This window comes from Peromyscus maniculatus, chromosome 4 (assembly GCF_049852395.1).
Source record: "Peromyscus maniculatus bairdii isolate BWxNUB_F1_BW_parent chromosome 4, HU_Pman_BW_mat_3.1, whole genome shotgun sequence".
Classification (NCBI taxonomy): domain Eukaryota; kingdom Metazoa; phylum Chordata; class Mammalia; order Rodentia; family Cricetidae; genus Peromyscus; species Peromyscus maniculatus.
Genome location: NC_134855.1, coordinates 136,122,999 through 136,137,321, shown reverse-complemented (window position 1 = coordinate 136,137,321; position 14,323 = coordinate 136,122,999). Strand labels below are relative to the sequence as shown.

The following is a 14,323-nucleotide window of genomic DNA, read 5'->3' as shown; positions in this document are numbered from 1 at the left end:
AGGGCAGTGCTGGGTTCTGAGGCTAGATGGGCTCAGTTCTAACCCCGGCTCCACCGGCAGCAGCTGGGTGACCTCAGGAATGCCATCTTTTTTCTTTGCCTTGTTTCTCCTCCTGAGAGGACACCGTTCTCCCTGCCTAGTCATTCAAGAGACAGGCAATGCCACTCTCTGGCCCAGGCACCATGCCACTTCCTGACCTGGCCATGTTGGGTCTCCACTGAGTTCCTCAGGTGGCTCCTGGAGGCGTCCCGGGTAGGACACCTGTATAATATGGGCTTTCAACCACCAGCTTCAGAGTCCTGCTCCACAGTGATAGAAAGCTAATGAAGAGGGAAGTCTGGCGGTAGGCAGAGAGAAGAGAGGGAGAGAGAGAAAATATATGAATGAATGAATGAATGAATGAATGAATGAATGAATGAATGAATGAATGAATGAATGAATGAGAATCAGTTTTCCAAGGAGGCACTGGGTCCTGGGCCCAGGAGGGGACAGGTTCTACTTCCAGGACCCCTCCCACCAAAGGAGTCCACCTCATTGGCCCTGGGTTGCTTCTTGTGATGATGGACAGACACACAGACAGGTCTGACCCTCAGAGACCACTGTGCACCAGCACCAAACTACAGGGTCCCTGTGTCCAGCTTCAAACGGTCCTCACTGTCACCCTGTGGGGCTGAAGATGGATGTCTGCCAGGCCTAAAATAATCCTTGGCACAGTCCTTGGCACAGAGGGCGTTTGCAGCCGAGAGCATACAGCAGCTGCAGGAACAGGCAGGCCACATACCAGGCTTAAAGGACAAGAAGAAGAAATGAAGCCAGGTGTGGGGGCACAAGCCTGTAACCCCAGACCTGGGAGGCTGAGGAAGGAGGACCTCGGGTTCCAGGCCAGCCTGGGCTACACAGCAAGACACTAACTCAAGGACTCAAGGAAGAGAAGGAGGAAGGAAACACACCTTCAGACTCTGGCTTTTCCCGGGTTGGAATGACAGCGCTGACCTCTAGGCCAGCTTAACAGAGACCAGCCCACTAGCCTCAAAAACTCTGGTGCCAGGCCAGAGGGGGGACTGACTGGCCTCCAGAAAGAGTTACGTTCCCAAGGCTGGAAGAGGAACAGAGAGAAAGTTACAAAGGGACACCCTGGCAGGGGCAGCTGCGTGGTGCCAGCCTCGTGATATACCCATTAAGGCACCACCGTCCCGCCTCTCCTCTGCAGCTGCACCTGCCTGCACTGTGAGGCTCCACAGCGCCTGGGTACCACTTCTAACTGGAGGTCTGCTCGTGTGTAGACTGGTTCCATCAGACTGCAAAGGCCCCTGCATGCCCAAAGACCCTCACACGGTCTACCCTGTTGCGGGATGCGGGGAACCACGAGGACACACAGCGTAGGGTTCCTGGAAAAGGAGGCCTGAGCTGAGCCTCGGATAATGAAGAGGAACAAAGATTCCGGGGTAGGGCCCCCCCCCCCAGGCTACAGGGACAGTAAAGGCAGAGGCTGGGAGGCAGGTGACACAGGATATTATAAAATACCCTGGTCCTCATGTAGTGCTGCAGGAGGAGCAGGGTCCCTGCGAGAGACGGGTGACAGAGCATGCCAACTGTCACGCTGGGGGCTGGGTGGGGTCCTAAGTCAGACATAATTGCCTGAGTGTGAGACGCGGGAGCAGACCTGGGGGACGTCTGGGAAGCGATTGGCTGCCGTAAGCTGCAGGAGGAGCCCAAGTTCCTTGTTGTTGTGGAACCCCGGGCCCACCATGAGGGATCCAGAGAGAAGGCCACCTCTCTGCCCACCTCTGGGAATGACCTGGCCATTCATCAAACCCAGCCTTGCAAAGGCTTCCTGGAAACTTTGGGCCACAGTGGGTCACAGCGACAGCTCCCAGGCTGCCCACTGCTTGTGCCCCTGCCCTGGCCGGCGTCAGCATAGGGAAGTGCAGACTGGGTCAGCAGAGGTTGGCCAGCTTTGGTCTTGGCCCTGGCAGGTGGGCAGGCAGCCAGCATCCCATGCCAGTGCCGGGAAACCTGGCAGTTGCTGGTCAGGAGAGCACTGTGGGCCTGCCCTGCTCCGGAGCCATCTGTGGCTCCCTAGTTTCTTTCATGGAGAAGCATCCACACAGGGGAGGCCGGAGGCTGGAGAGGAGGGTCCTGCCATACCCCAGGTCACCTTAGGAGAGCTGCTCAAATGTCCTAGAGCGGACTCGGCGGTGGACAGGGGCTCCGCCAGCGGCGGCCATGGTAGACTGTACCAGTCCACATCCCACCAGGTTTCCCGTCCTACAAGGGCAGTGTCCCCTCTCTCTGCCTCATTTTCTATACATGTCAACAGTCTTCCTGTAGCCAATCAGACCACGAGGCCCAGCTGACTCTAACTCACACCAAGATCCTCCTTGCGCTCTCCAGGCCACATCCTTGGCATCCCATCCTGTCCCCACCTCAGGGCTCTGCACCACCCTTCCCGGGCTCAGGTCACTTCCTGGGAGGGACAGTCCACCCTGGTGCCCAGCACTAGCTACAGTATTCTGCCTGGCAGCAGCGCCTGTCACTGCCTTGAGTTTACATTCATCCGGAAGGTTATGTAACGACTGCAGGCCTCCCAAGAGGATCACGGCTCTGCAGGGCAGGGACCAGCCACTTGTTCACTGTGTGTGCCCAGCATCTGCTCAGGGCACGGAGCACGCACCTCACATGTGTTTGCTGAAGGAATACTCCGGAGGAAGAAGGGAAGCAGAGGAGGAAGCCCCAAGGGATGACAGTGTCTACATTATCCCCGTCTCAGTGTCCAAAGGATCCAACAACGCACAAAAAGCCCGGCCAGAGCAGGGGCAGTCTCTCATCCACACCGGACACACATACATCCTCCATATGCTGGCGCACGCCCTTCCACATGTCACAGACACACATGGCCCACATGTACTGTGCAGATGCCTTCACACACACACATCATATACACTTCCCCCATACACACAAACACCATACATACATACTAGGTATATTTCTCCACACTTCACACACACACACACACACACACACACACACACACACACACACACCATACATACATGCCAAACACACTTTCCCACACACATATACATGCACACCACACATACCTACTTACATACCATACACATACATAACATACATCCATACCACATTCACCTCCCCACACACCTCCCCACAAACCATATGAAACCTCACATACTACACGAACTTCCCCTCACACCACATACATGCCCCATACACACACACATCATACATTTACTACACACATCTCCCCTCACATCACACATATACCAGATACACACACATACATACCATACATGTCACACATACCTCCCCATATTCCATACAGCATACACGCTCCACACATACCTCCAACACACTACACATTACACACACACACACACACACACACACACACACACCCTATATACATACCACACATATACATACAAGCACAATACACATGTGACATCTAACGGGACAGCTGAGGCAGCCCATCACATCACATGGACCTCCCCATCACACTGCACTCTCTCAGAGTGCCTGGAAGGTCAGTTGAAAGCCACACACAGGCAGAAATAGGCCTGACCCAGGGCTGAGCAGGACCCCAGGGTCACCCAGAGCTGCCTGCCTCTGCCATTTCCACACGGTCCCTGGGAGTTCTCACAAGTGCCCGGTCCTCTAGGAATCCCTCACAGCCCAGAAGTGCCAAGTCTCTGAGAAGGCAAGATGTGAGATGTGAGATGCTCACACCTCCTTACTTGTGACCAGAGCAGCACCACGTGGGGCCTGGAAGACCGGCGAGGCCAACCCACACCACTCTCATCTCCCAAAACACAGAGGAAACTAAGACCAAAGAAGACTCAGTCACCAGGTGGCCGGCCTCTGGCTGGGGTCCTACCTTCTCGCCTGGACTGTCAGGTATACATACCTGGGTTCAAATCCTCCTCGACCACTGCTGGCTCAGTGCCCCTCCCCACAAGCCTGTCTCCTTGGACAAAAGCGGAGATAAGCACAGCACCCCACTCCCCACACACAGGAAACCCTGGTGGCAGGGGTCTGGAGGCCATCGCTACCCCAGGCAGGCTGCATGCAGCCAGGCAGCCACCTGCAAAGAGGTCATTACAAAGCGGCAGAGCCCAGAGCCCAGCCCCACACAGTCCATGCTGTCCAGTAAAGGAGGACACTGGAGCCTGGGGACCAGCAAGGCCATGGCACTCGGAGCCTCCAATGAGCTCCGGCTCCCGGGGGGATCCAGCAGAACTAAGAACGCTGGGCTTGGCGATAGCCGGGGGAGGCAGGCAGGCAGCTGGGGTGCTGGGGTGGTGGGAAGAACCTTTCCCCCATTTTTAGCAAACCTGATCCCCGTTTCCCATTGTACTCCACAGTGCACGTCACTAGCACAGCGCCCAGTCAGCCTGCAGGAGGTGGGAGTAGAAGTCCCCTCCCTCTGGCAGCGGCTGAAGGACAGAGGGGGCTGGGGAAGCCAGGCGGCTGTCAGGGTGAAAACATAAAACGGCTCCTGATACCTACTGGAGGGACGGCCAGCTTAGTTCACCCCTGCAGATCCAGAGAGCTGAGCTGACCAAGACTCCAAAAGAGATGGAGACCACGGGGCTCAGAGAGGTGCCAGGTCCTGAGTCAGGAGGCACAGCAACAAAGTAACAAGCAGTTTGCCATCCTTCTCACGGCCCCTTAGGCACACAGCACACACTCCTGACACTTCAAGAAAGAAGCTCTGTGACCTACCAGGAGCCTATCCCTACACAAAGACAAATGCCTAAACCCAGGAGGCCAAGTGCTCAAAGCCCCAAGACCAGAACCTTGGGGTGCATGGTGAACCAGCGCCTCCCAGTCAGGATGGTTTCTTAATCACATCTGCGGCCCCATGCAATGCTGGGTACACAGTAAGCACTCAATTTATGCCTCGGCAGGTCTTGCTTGGTGCATATGCTAGGGTTTCAGCCCCACTCCTGTATCATCAGACAGACTCTGACCCCATCCTGGGCTTCCTCGTGATGACCCCCCTCCCCCCCCCCCCCCCCGAGAGCACCAAATAGCCCTCTGACCATGTGTGAGGCAGGTCCTGGAGATGGGTCCCTGCCCCTGTTCCTAGGGGCCTGTTGCTCTGTTTCAGAGGAAGGGAGTCTGCTTCTTCACCGAACGGTCCTGGGAACCAAATAACTTCTCTCCTTTCCCCGGTGGGCTGGTAGTTGTGGCTACTTATCACCCATGTAACCTCCTTCACACCTTCAGGAGTTTTAAGGATGGGTCACAGCCCCGTTTAGTAAACCCCACGTCACGGTGACCATGGCATCCAGAGCTCACACTAGGTCTATGGCAGGGCTGAGAGGCTTGTCTGCTGCCAATGCCCTTGAGTTCCAGGGATGCCTTGGGGCTGCCTGCCTACACCAGGTGGGCATCCTCCTCCAGCGTAAATGATCAGGTTCCCCAAGGCCAGGAAGCAGCCTACTACAGTTGATCCCCACACACCTCATACTCCACCTCCACCTCTTTCTGGTGAGTGAATGGGAACTTCAGGATCCCCAGATGATGAGCTAAGGTGCACCTTTAAACTCACTTAGACCCAAACACTGGTGTAAAGGCTTTGCCACCCATGTGGCCTTGGACCACTGACTGAAAGCTCTCCGTGTCGTTGCCTCACCTGTAAAATGGGGCTAATAAGGTTAGGGGATGGTAGAGCCCAGAGCAGACACAGGGTGCTTGGAGTCGGTACTTACTAAACAGCGGGCCTTGAACCATGCTTAGTTCTGGGAGATGGTCAATGATGCTTTGTCAAGCCGATAGCTGTTGTTTGAACTGCCGGCTGCTGATAACGGCTGTTATTATTATTATCACTGTCAACATTAGCAGGAATCCCCAAGCCTGGTTTTGCAACCAGCCCTGGTGAGGGGTGTAGCAAAATTCTCCAAACAAAATGTGCTTCCATTCATTTTGGGTTTTTGAAAAGGCCACGTCAGACAGCTCGGTGGGGAGGAGGCGGCATTGCGAAACCCGGCACAGAAGGATCCAGGCTGCTCCTCGGCTCAGGAAGTGATGTACCATCTACTCGAGAGAGGCCCTGACACCATGGCCGACCCCCAGGGCCCAGCGATTGGGGTTCCTGGGCTGTGGGCCCACTCTCCAGCCTGTGAGTGACCTTGGGCAGCTCCTACACCTCAGTTTCCTCATCAGTCAAATGAAGGTATTTGCTCTTCGCTCTTAGGAAGGGGGTGACCAGAAAAATGCAGAAAGTAGATGCATCCTGCACACAGCAGAGTGCTAGACATACCCTAAAGGCTTCAGTCTTGGCCTGAGGTTGTTGCCAGGAGACTGCTGAGTAGAAGGACAAAGAGAATCAGCAACAACCCCCACCCCACCGTGAACCACATATGTAAAAGACAGGTAGTCATGGCTCAGAGACCAACCACACGCATGCAGTGGAGCGGGCATATATTTGCCTCTGCCTCCGCCACCACGGGAAGCCCTGCTGGGTAACAGCCTTACCCAAAAGGTGCCCAGTCAGAGTTCACTTAACAGTGCGGTCTCTACCTAAGCCAGCCCCCTTCACCTCCTAGAAACCGCCAAGCCTATCACTCTGTGGACCACAGCCCTGGGCCTGTTCATACCCAGTCCTTCAAACCTCCTAGAGAGACCAAGCCCCACCCTGCACCCCGCAGTGCTCACAGAAGCAGCCCACCTTCGTGACCAGTGTCCCTGAGGACCCCTCAGGAGGGCCACCTCTCCTATCAGGACACAGGCCTTCCTGGTTTTATGAATGCCAGTGAGGCCCTCCGCCAGCAGGGCTGCTCCTCCTCTCTCTATCCACCCAGATCCCCGAGGCCTCCAAACCCAGACCAGCACGTGCCGTCTAGGGTATGTTTCCAGCACTGGGTGGCCTGCGTCCCCAAGACAGGATCCAGTTCACATACTGGATCTCCCCTGGTTTGACTCTATGTCCCCCAGCCTGACACAGCCCTGAGCGCTGAGTGGAGCAGGAAACACTAGCGGCCCAAAGACGGAATGACAGACGAGGAACCAGGTGAAAAGGCAGTAGACCCACAAATACAAGGGGTAACTAGGTAGGCAACTGATGTGAACACATGAGCTGATACAGGAACAGGTGCCAGATCACAGGGTCACAGGGGTGCCCAGAGATGCAGCACCTACCTAAGCATGACCTCGGCCTCTGCCAGAACCTCTGGACTCCCGCGGACACACTGGGATTTTAGAGGCCACAGACCTATAACTCCCACAAGCCTGCCAGATGCCTCTGGGTGCACAGAGCCAGCTGGAGGCAGGAACCCATAGGAACAGTCATGTGGGCAACTGGACCTGGCCAAGTCTCCTCCATGCCCATTGCCCAGCCCTCCACTTGGAATGGTCCAGTTCACACTCACCCACTCAAACCAAAAAATAAAATAAAAAATAGGACCAAGTTCCCTCAGCCAGAAGACCAGTCCCCAGCACGGACGCTAGCACGAGGCGTGACATGGCCCCTCCCACATCAATCACACCAAGTGACGCGCAGTACAGAACTCGGGCGGGAGTCGTAAAGTTACAGAGGTCTTGGAGCTGTGGAGATGTTTGGTAGGGACACAGAGTGGCCTGGGCACTGAGGAAGCTTTCTTCTAAAAGTAATATTTAGGATGAAGCTAGGCTGATAAGCATAGTTAAGTAGGTAAAGTGGGGGGGTCGGGTGGAGGCAGAGAACCCAGAATGCTCAAAGACCCTGAGGCTAAAGAGCTTGAACGTGTTCCAGGATCGGAAAGCAGGCCAGGGAGAGCAGAGCCAGAGTGAGAGGAGGTGGGGAACAAGATGCAGCTGAGAGGCAGTTGCTGTGGGAAGGAGGCTGGGCTTCATCCTGGGAGCTGTGGGCATTTATTGGGTACCAACTATATGCTTTCCCAAAAAAAGAACATCTGAATTCAGATTTTATTCATTCGCATTTCAGAATGTTTAAATGGAAATACTGAAGTGCACTGGAGTCCGAGAAGGCTATTTTTAAATGTTTTTTCAAATAAACAAATCTCCATCAATCACAGCTGTATGGGAGGGGAGGGACCACCTGCTCTCTGCCACATCAAGTGCACTGGACACCATCCCTCGGTGTGTAGATACACTGGCGTTTATGAAGCCAGATGCCCGTGAGCCACAAAAATCCCAACAAGATGCCAGTGGGTGCCCCGACACACAAGATACGTCACTGAGTCCTCTGGAAGCTCCAAGTACACGTTCCAGCCTCAGCTCCCAAGTGCTGCGCAGCCTTCCTTCAAATCAGCCACCTCGGCTGCCAAGCAGCCTTGCGCCCCGGGGCACAGCCCTCAAACCTGCAGCTCACCTCGGTCTGACACCAGCAGGATGCTTCCTGGGTTCCCGGTTCTGTAATTCAGTCATCAGGCCCTGCCCACCTGACACTTTCGCTTGAGTCTGGGCCCTGCCCACCTCTCCAATGCCCAGCCCAGCTCCACCTGGCCCAAATGGACGAGGGCTTCATGGACACCACTCACAGGCACACCGGGCATTCCCCAGCCCCAAGAGGACCCACGAACTCTATCCCACCCCTACCCCAATAGACACAGGCACACACGCCTGGCCCACGTGCACAGGCAGCATCTTCGGAAGCTACTGGGAACATACTCGGAGCTTGCTGAGCAGCCTCTGAAGCCCAGCTGAGGGGGAGGGTGGCCCCCAACAGTGGTTCCTAACACTCGGAGCCTCAGCCATCAGCCCGGAAATGAGCTCTGCGGCCCCACCCAGTCCCGTTGTCAATAGTCTGGCTCAGGCCCCTCGGGCCACCCTTGGCCCAGGCAGCCCACAGTTCTCGGATACAGAGGAGTAGGGGAGAGAGAGGGAGCCACCTGAGGGACAGAATTCTGGAGACTCCTCCAACAGGCATTCTGCCATGGTCCTGTACAGCTTCTTACCATCACCTCTAGCCTTGCAGAAAAACAGTGCCCTCCTCCAAGTGAAGCCACAGAGGCAGAAGGACCCGACCCTCCCCCACCTCACAGGAGGTGCCAGGAGTAGAGGCGGGGCAGTCCAGCCTCCTTACGGCTGGGGACCGCAGCCCCCTCCCCCGCTGTCATTTCTACTTTCGGGCAGGTGGAGGTGCTGGGACACCCTCCCTATCAGTACAGCCCTCCAAGAGTGGGGTTCCCCATCCTCAGGGTACCTCCGTCACAACTGGCCTTCACCCACCCACCTACCCACCACCCTTCCCCCATCTCATTTCCCCCCCTACAACATCAACAGTCTGTGACAGCCCCGCACAGGCAGTGTGGAAGAACGCGAGAAGGGAGATGGATGGAGGGCTGGATGGGGAAATCCGACAAGGCAGGTTCTGCCCAAAGAGGCCCGGGGACTATCACTTGCCCAGGTAGCACATGTCCCCTCCCAGCAGGCCCAGCACATCTGGACCCAGCTGGCCTCTGCAGCCACCTGGTCTACCCTCCACCCGCTCTGCACGCGAACCCCCTTTCCCGCGGGGCGCCGCACGTGGGGGCCTCCGGTGGCCATGTGAGCGCCCCCCCCAGCCCAGGTGCCAGGGTCGCCCGGCCCCTCCCGGACACGCGACAGCGCCGGGGGCGATGCGGCGCGGGGTCGCCCGCCCCCTCCCTGGATGCCGGGTCCCGGGGAGAGCCCGGGAAGGGGACACGAGCGTGCGGCAGGCTGAAGGCAAGAGAGCCCGGACCGCCCCGACACGCGGCCGGGAGGGGGCTGCAGCGGCCGGCCGCCTGCGGATGGAGGGCCGGGAGCGGCTCCTGCACCCCGGCCAGGAAAGGGCCAGCAGCATTGGAGGGGCCGGCCCGCATCGTGCTCCAGGCCCTTGCGCCCTGGCCCGTCGGAGGATCCGGGAGACCCCGCCGCTGCGCGCGTCTGTCCCCGGGGCTGGCCGCGGCCCGGGGCTGCCCGGGGTCTAGCCTCGGAGGATGGTCTTGACGCGTGCCACCCCCGCGCGCTCACCTGTGCCCGCCGCTCGGCCGCCTCGGTCCGCTCGGCCTCTGCGCTGCGCCCGCTCCGCTCCGCTCGCTTGCTCGCTCGCTCGCAGCGTAGCTCGCCTAGGCCCCGGCCCCGGCCCCGGCCCGCGGGCGCCCCATGCCTCTCCTCCGGCCGGCGCGGCGCCCCAGATGCGGCTGCGGGAGGAGGAGCCGCGCGGCCCCGGCTCCCCGAGAGCGCCGGGGAGGGGGCGGGGGGCGGGGAGACGCGCGCGGGGGAGGGGGCCGCGCGGCTGCGCCCAAAACCAGGCGCGGATCCGGCCGGGGGCCCGGGGCTGCGGGGGACCGCGGGGGCCGCTCCGGGCCCGGCGCGCCGCCCCCGCCGCCGGCCCGGGGGAGGGAGGGGAGGGACGCCGCGGCTGCGAGCGCTGGGTGTGTGGCTGAAAGAGCGCTTGGGAATCTGCGGCCGCTGGTCCAGAGAGGGCAGGCTACCGGAGCGAGGTTACACAGCGCGGGCCCGCGGTGGCGCGCGAACTTGGAAACCCGGGTTGTCTAGTGGGTCGGCAGGAACGCGTGTTGGCCGTGGCTGCGCTCCCTGTAGAGTAGGGAAACTGAGGCTCGAAAAAGATGAGGCTGGTCTAGGTCGCGCCGCGGGAGTCAGGCTTCTAAAATCCACCCCCTCGCCCCGCTTCCCTGATGGGGTTCCTGCCTCTAGGATCGGGTGCCCCCTCCCGGTGACCCGCTTCCTGCAGAACCCTTGTTTTCGGCAGCGGTACCTGGCTAAAGGCGGCTCTGGAATTCGTGGCTCGGCACCTGTCTTACCCCTCCTGGGGGTTTCTGTGATCACAAACTAGAGAGGCTCTCCCTGAGCCCGTCTTTCCGCCTGCACAGTGGGGACAACATAGCATCTATCTCCTCAAGAAACCCAAGAAATGATGAGTATAAGCAAGCGCTCCTTGTTGGATCATGGCTCTCAAATGGATGCGCCTCCTCCCCGGCTCCCACACAGCCATCCCTGGAGAATACTAGGTGTGCAATCGAGGCTCCACACAGTCCTCTTTCTTCTCTTCCCCTGCCTGCCCACCCTCCTCACATCTCTATCCCAGAAGCCACTGTTCCCCCTTTCCCGGAGCCTGCAATGCCCTCCCACCATCCCTCACTGACAAACTCCTACTCATCCCTCAAGACCCAGAGCAATTTCATGTACCAGCTTCTCAACACTCCTGGTCCACCCATGCCTCCCTTCCCAAGAACAACCTTTCTTCCCCCCACTCCCGGGGGGTGGGGAGGGGGGAGTGCTGAGGTACTTGGACTCTCAACAACTGCAGCTAAGGGCTTTGGAGACGCACCATGACCCATGCTGCCCAAGATGGCTTCCCGGCAAAGGTGGGCAGAGGAGAGGTCAGTTTGGAGTCCTAGAGGAGGAAGGTGGAGGGGTGGCTGTAGATTCAGGCTGCAGTCAGTAGAGAACAAAGGCCCCTGGGTAACTAGGAAGACCTCCATGGATCTGGGATCCTCTGATGGGGCTGGACAGCGGTCTGGTGCTGTGTAGCAGTTGGCTAAAATGAGCAGGTTTAGGCCTCCGAATAGGGCTCCAAAGGTTTCTTCACCAATGCTCACAGCAGCACTGTCTATGAAAGGAAAGCTGGGCACAGCCTAAACAGCCATTGTCTGGAGCCTGGGCAAATAGCGACCACAAAAGGCTGTCCCCATGCCATGAGCCTCAAAACATCTGTGAGGATGGATCACAAAACCACACTGGCCTTGTGAAGACTCAGTGATGGGCTGTATGATGCCAGCTTCGCCTGAGTTCGGTACAATCATTTTAAAAAAATGTTTTTTAAAAGATATTATTGGATTTTTAAAAAGCAAGTTCCAGACAGGAAGAACCAGATACGTAGTTGGAAAACATGCAACACAATACTGTGTATTATTGGGGGACATATGTATATGTAACACAGGTATAAAAATACCCACTGGAGTGATGAATAGCAAATTTTGGCAAGTGGTAGCCTGAGGGACAGGACGGGACTGTGATAGAGGCCTCAGTGTGCTTGAAACGACTTATTTCTGAAGAGTGAGTACATGAGCAGTTAGCCGGCCATTTGTAAACCATTTCTTTTATATTGTGATAACGCTTCTTATTAAAAGTCAAGTAATGTCTAGAAAGGGGCTGGGAGTTGTTGCTGGTTCCTGAGCAGGGTTATGACATGGACAGCGACTGGAAGAGGCAGGAAAGGCCAGAGAGGCTGCTGAGGATGTGTAGGGCAGAGGTGGGCCGTTGAGTAAGAGTGGAACGAGATTATGGGAAGAAGGGAAGGGATGAGAGAAGCTGAGAAGAGAAGGAGAAACCAGTCCTGCCTGGGCAGGGGTCACAGGCCTAGATGCCCACATGGCCTGGACAGGGTGTGCGCGTGAGTTACAGCGTCTGTTACGCTCTACACCAGCCAGTTGTCACCATGTAGGGAAGAAGTCCTCATGAGGCCACATCTTCCAGCCTTTCAGAGAGAAAACCAGCAATTCAGACATTTTAGTTAATTTTTAAATTCATTTTTAGTTAATATACAAAATAATGGGCTCACGATGACATCTTACACACTACATCACTGTACTCTTGCCACCCCCCCCGTCCCTCCCCCTCCCTCACCAGTCTCCTCTTCCTTTCAACCTCCATATCACATGCATATAATATGCATACATTTGAATGTAGATTCTGCGTATTTGGGGAAAAGAAAAAAAAAAAACCACTGTCTCTCCAAGGCTGCCTTGTTTGGCTTACTATGATAACCCTCATTTCCCTACATAGGAGGTAATTTCACTCTCACATGACTGGATGAAACCCCACTGTGTATACACCACATTTTCTCTATATATTAATCAATAATTCAGGCTGTTTAAAAATGTAAAAATTTCCTGAAAATTATGGCAAGTGGATTAGAACATTTTTACCTCTGTAGGGCTGAGTCATGCAGGTCTACACGGTCCTCGGAGAAGGTGAAGCTCCCAGGAGAAACATGAAGCGACAATGCATTACACTGGGTCTTCCTGTCTGTGAGACTGGGGAGCAGCAGTCTAGGAGGGCTTCCTGGAGGCGGTGACAGGAGTGCTACAGGGAGAAGTCGTCCCCAGCTGAGAAAACAAGGCACAAAGGCAGTGTTAAGTGAAGGCAAACAGAACAGAAGGGTCACAAAGGGGGCTCGTGGCAGACATGGTGCCTTGTTAGATATTGGGATCATGGAGCAAGGCCATGGCCAGATGTCGCTGCCCATGGACCAGCAAAGATAACTAAGACAATCCCTAAAGTTAGCGAGGATGAAGATCAGAGGCAGCTCTAACATCCCATTGGAAGGAGGGGAAGCTGGAACACCCTTGGGGGCCCAACGGTCTCACTGGGGCCACGGGCACAACATCCCCTCACTTCTCAAACATGACCCCTCAGGGGTCTTTCAAAAATGCAGGTTTCTGCTCAGCAGGACCTGAGAGTCTGTATGACTAAGAGTTCCTAGGGAAGTCACTGCGGCGGCGGCGGCGGTCCCTGCACCACACTCAGTGGAGGTGGGAGATGCCCAGGAAGGTGCACAGAGACCGTGTGCAATGCGGAAGGCCTGAATGCGCTCCAATTAGCAGCCAACGGGAGGGTAAATCAATAAGTAAATAAATAGCGGTGTAGACACGCACGGCCTGGAGAACTAGGGAATCAAAATCACACACAATAAACAGATTTTCGTCAACAGTCCTGACTTGACAAAAGCCTACACAATGTGGTGGCTGTTACCATAAAGTTTGCAAGTCAAAACAAAGGCATATTATTTGGATACTCATACACGTAATGAGACTGAAAACGAGGTGGACAGGCTGGGCGGGGTGGGGGGGGGAAGAAGCTCATTTATTACGGTGTGTTCTAGAGCATATGAAATCCATGCCTGCACCAATGCAGCAGCACAGCATGAAGGCAGGGCTGTTAGCTCCACGTGTGTCTGAGATATGTACTAAGGAAGAAAGCGAGCTGGGGCAGAGGGCTCAGTGGGTAAAGTACCTGCTGTGTGACATAGGGACCTGAATTCAGATCTTCAGAACCCACGTAAAAAGTGTGTGTGACCGGGCGGTGCACACCTTTAATCCCAGCACTCGGGAGGCAGAGCCAGGCGGATCTCTGTGAGTTCAAAGCCAGCCTGGTCTACAGAGTGAGTTCCAGGACAGTCAGTAATTACACGATGAGGGGACATTTGTCTGACCCAGCCCAGAGACCAGAAGGGAACCAACTTGGTAGAGAGGCTGTGGCACCCTGGCCCTCCAAGATCACCCCCACTTCCGCCATTAAGCTTGCCAGTTCCCACTGTACAGGTGCCAGAGCCGTGGGTTTCAGAAGGGACCCTGGAGGAGGATGCCTG

At 56.3% G+C, this 14,323-nt stretch overlaps 1 protein-coding gene across 4 annotated transcripts in view; it reads right to left on the bottom strand.

Annotated features, from left to right (window-relative positions):
* Dlgap4 (DLG associated protein 4) overlaps positions 1 to 10,120 on the bottom strand; it is a 158,679-nt gene extending 148,559 nt beyond the window's left edge. For 2 of the 4 annotated variants that reach the window (XM_076571042.1, XM_076571043.1), the window contains exon 1: positions 9,961 to 10,114. The gene's annotated coding sequence lies outside the window, so the exon portion shown is untranslated. Of the gene's footprint in view, positions 1 to 9,960 lie in introns of all 4 variants that reach the window. The other 2 variants (XM_076571044.1, XM_076571041.1) reach the window with 2 other exon arrangements.
* Positions 10,121 to 14,323: the final 4,203 nt, after the last annotated feature.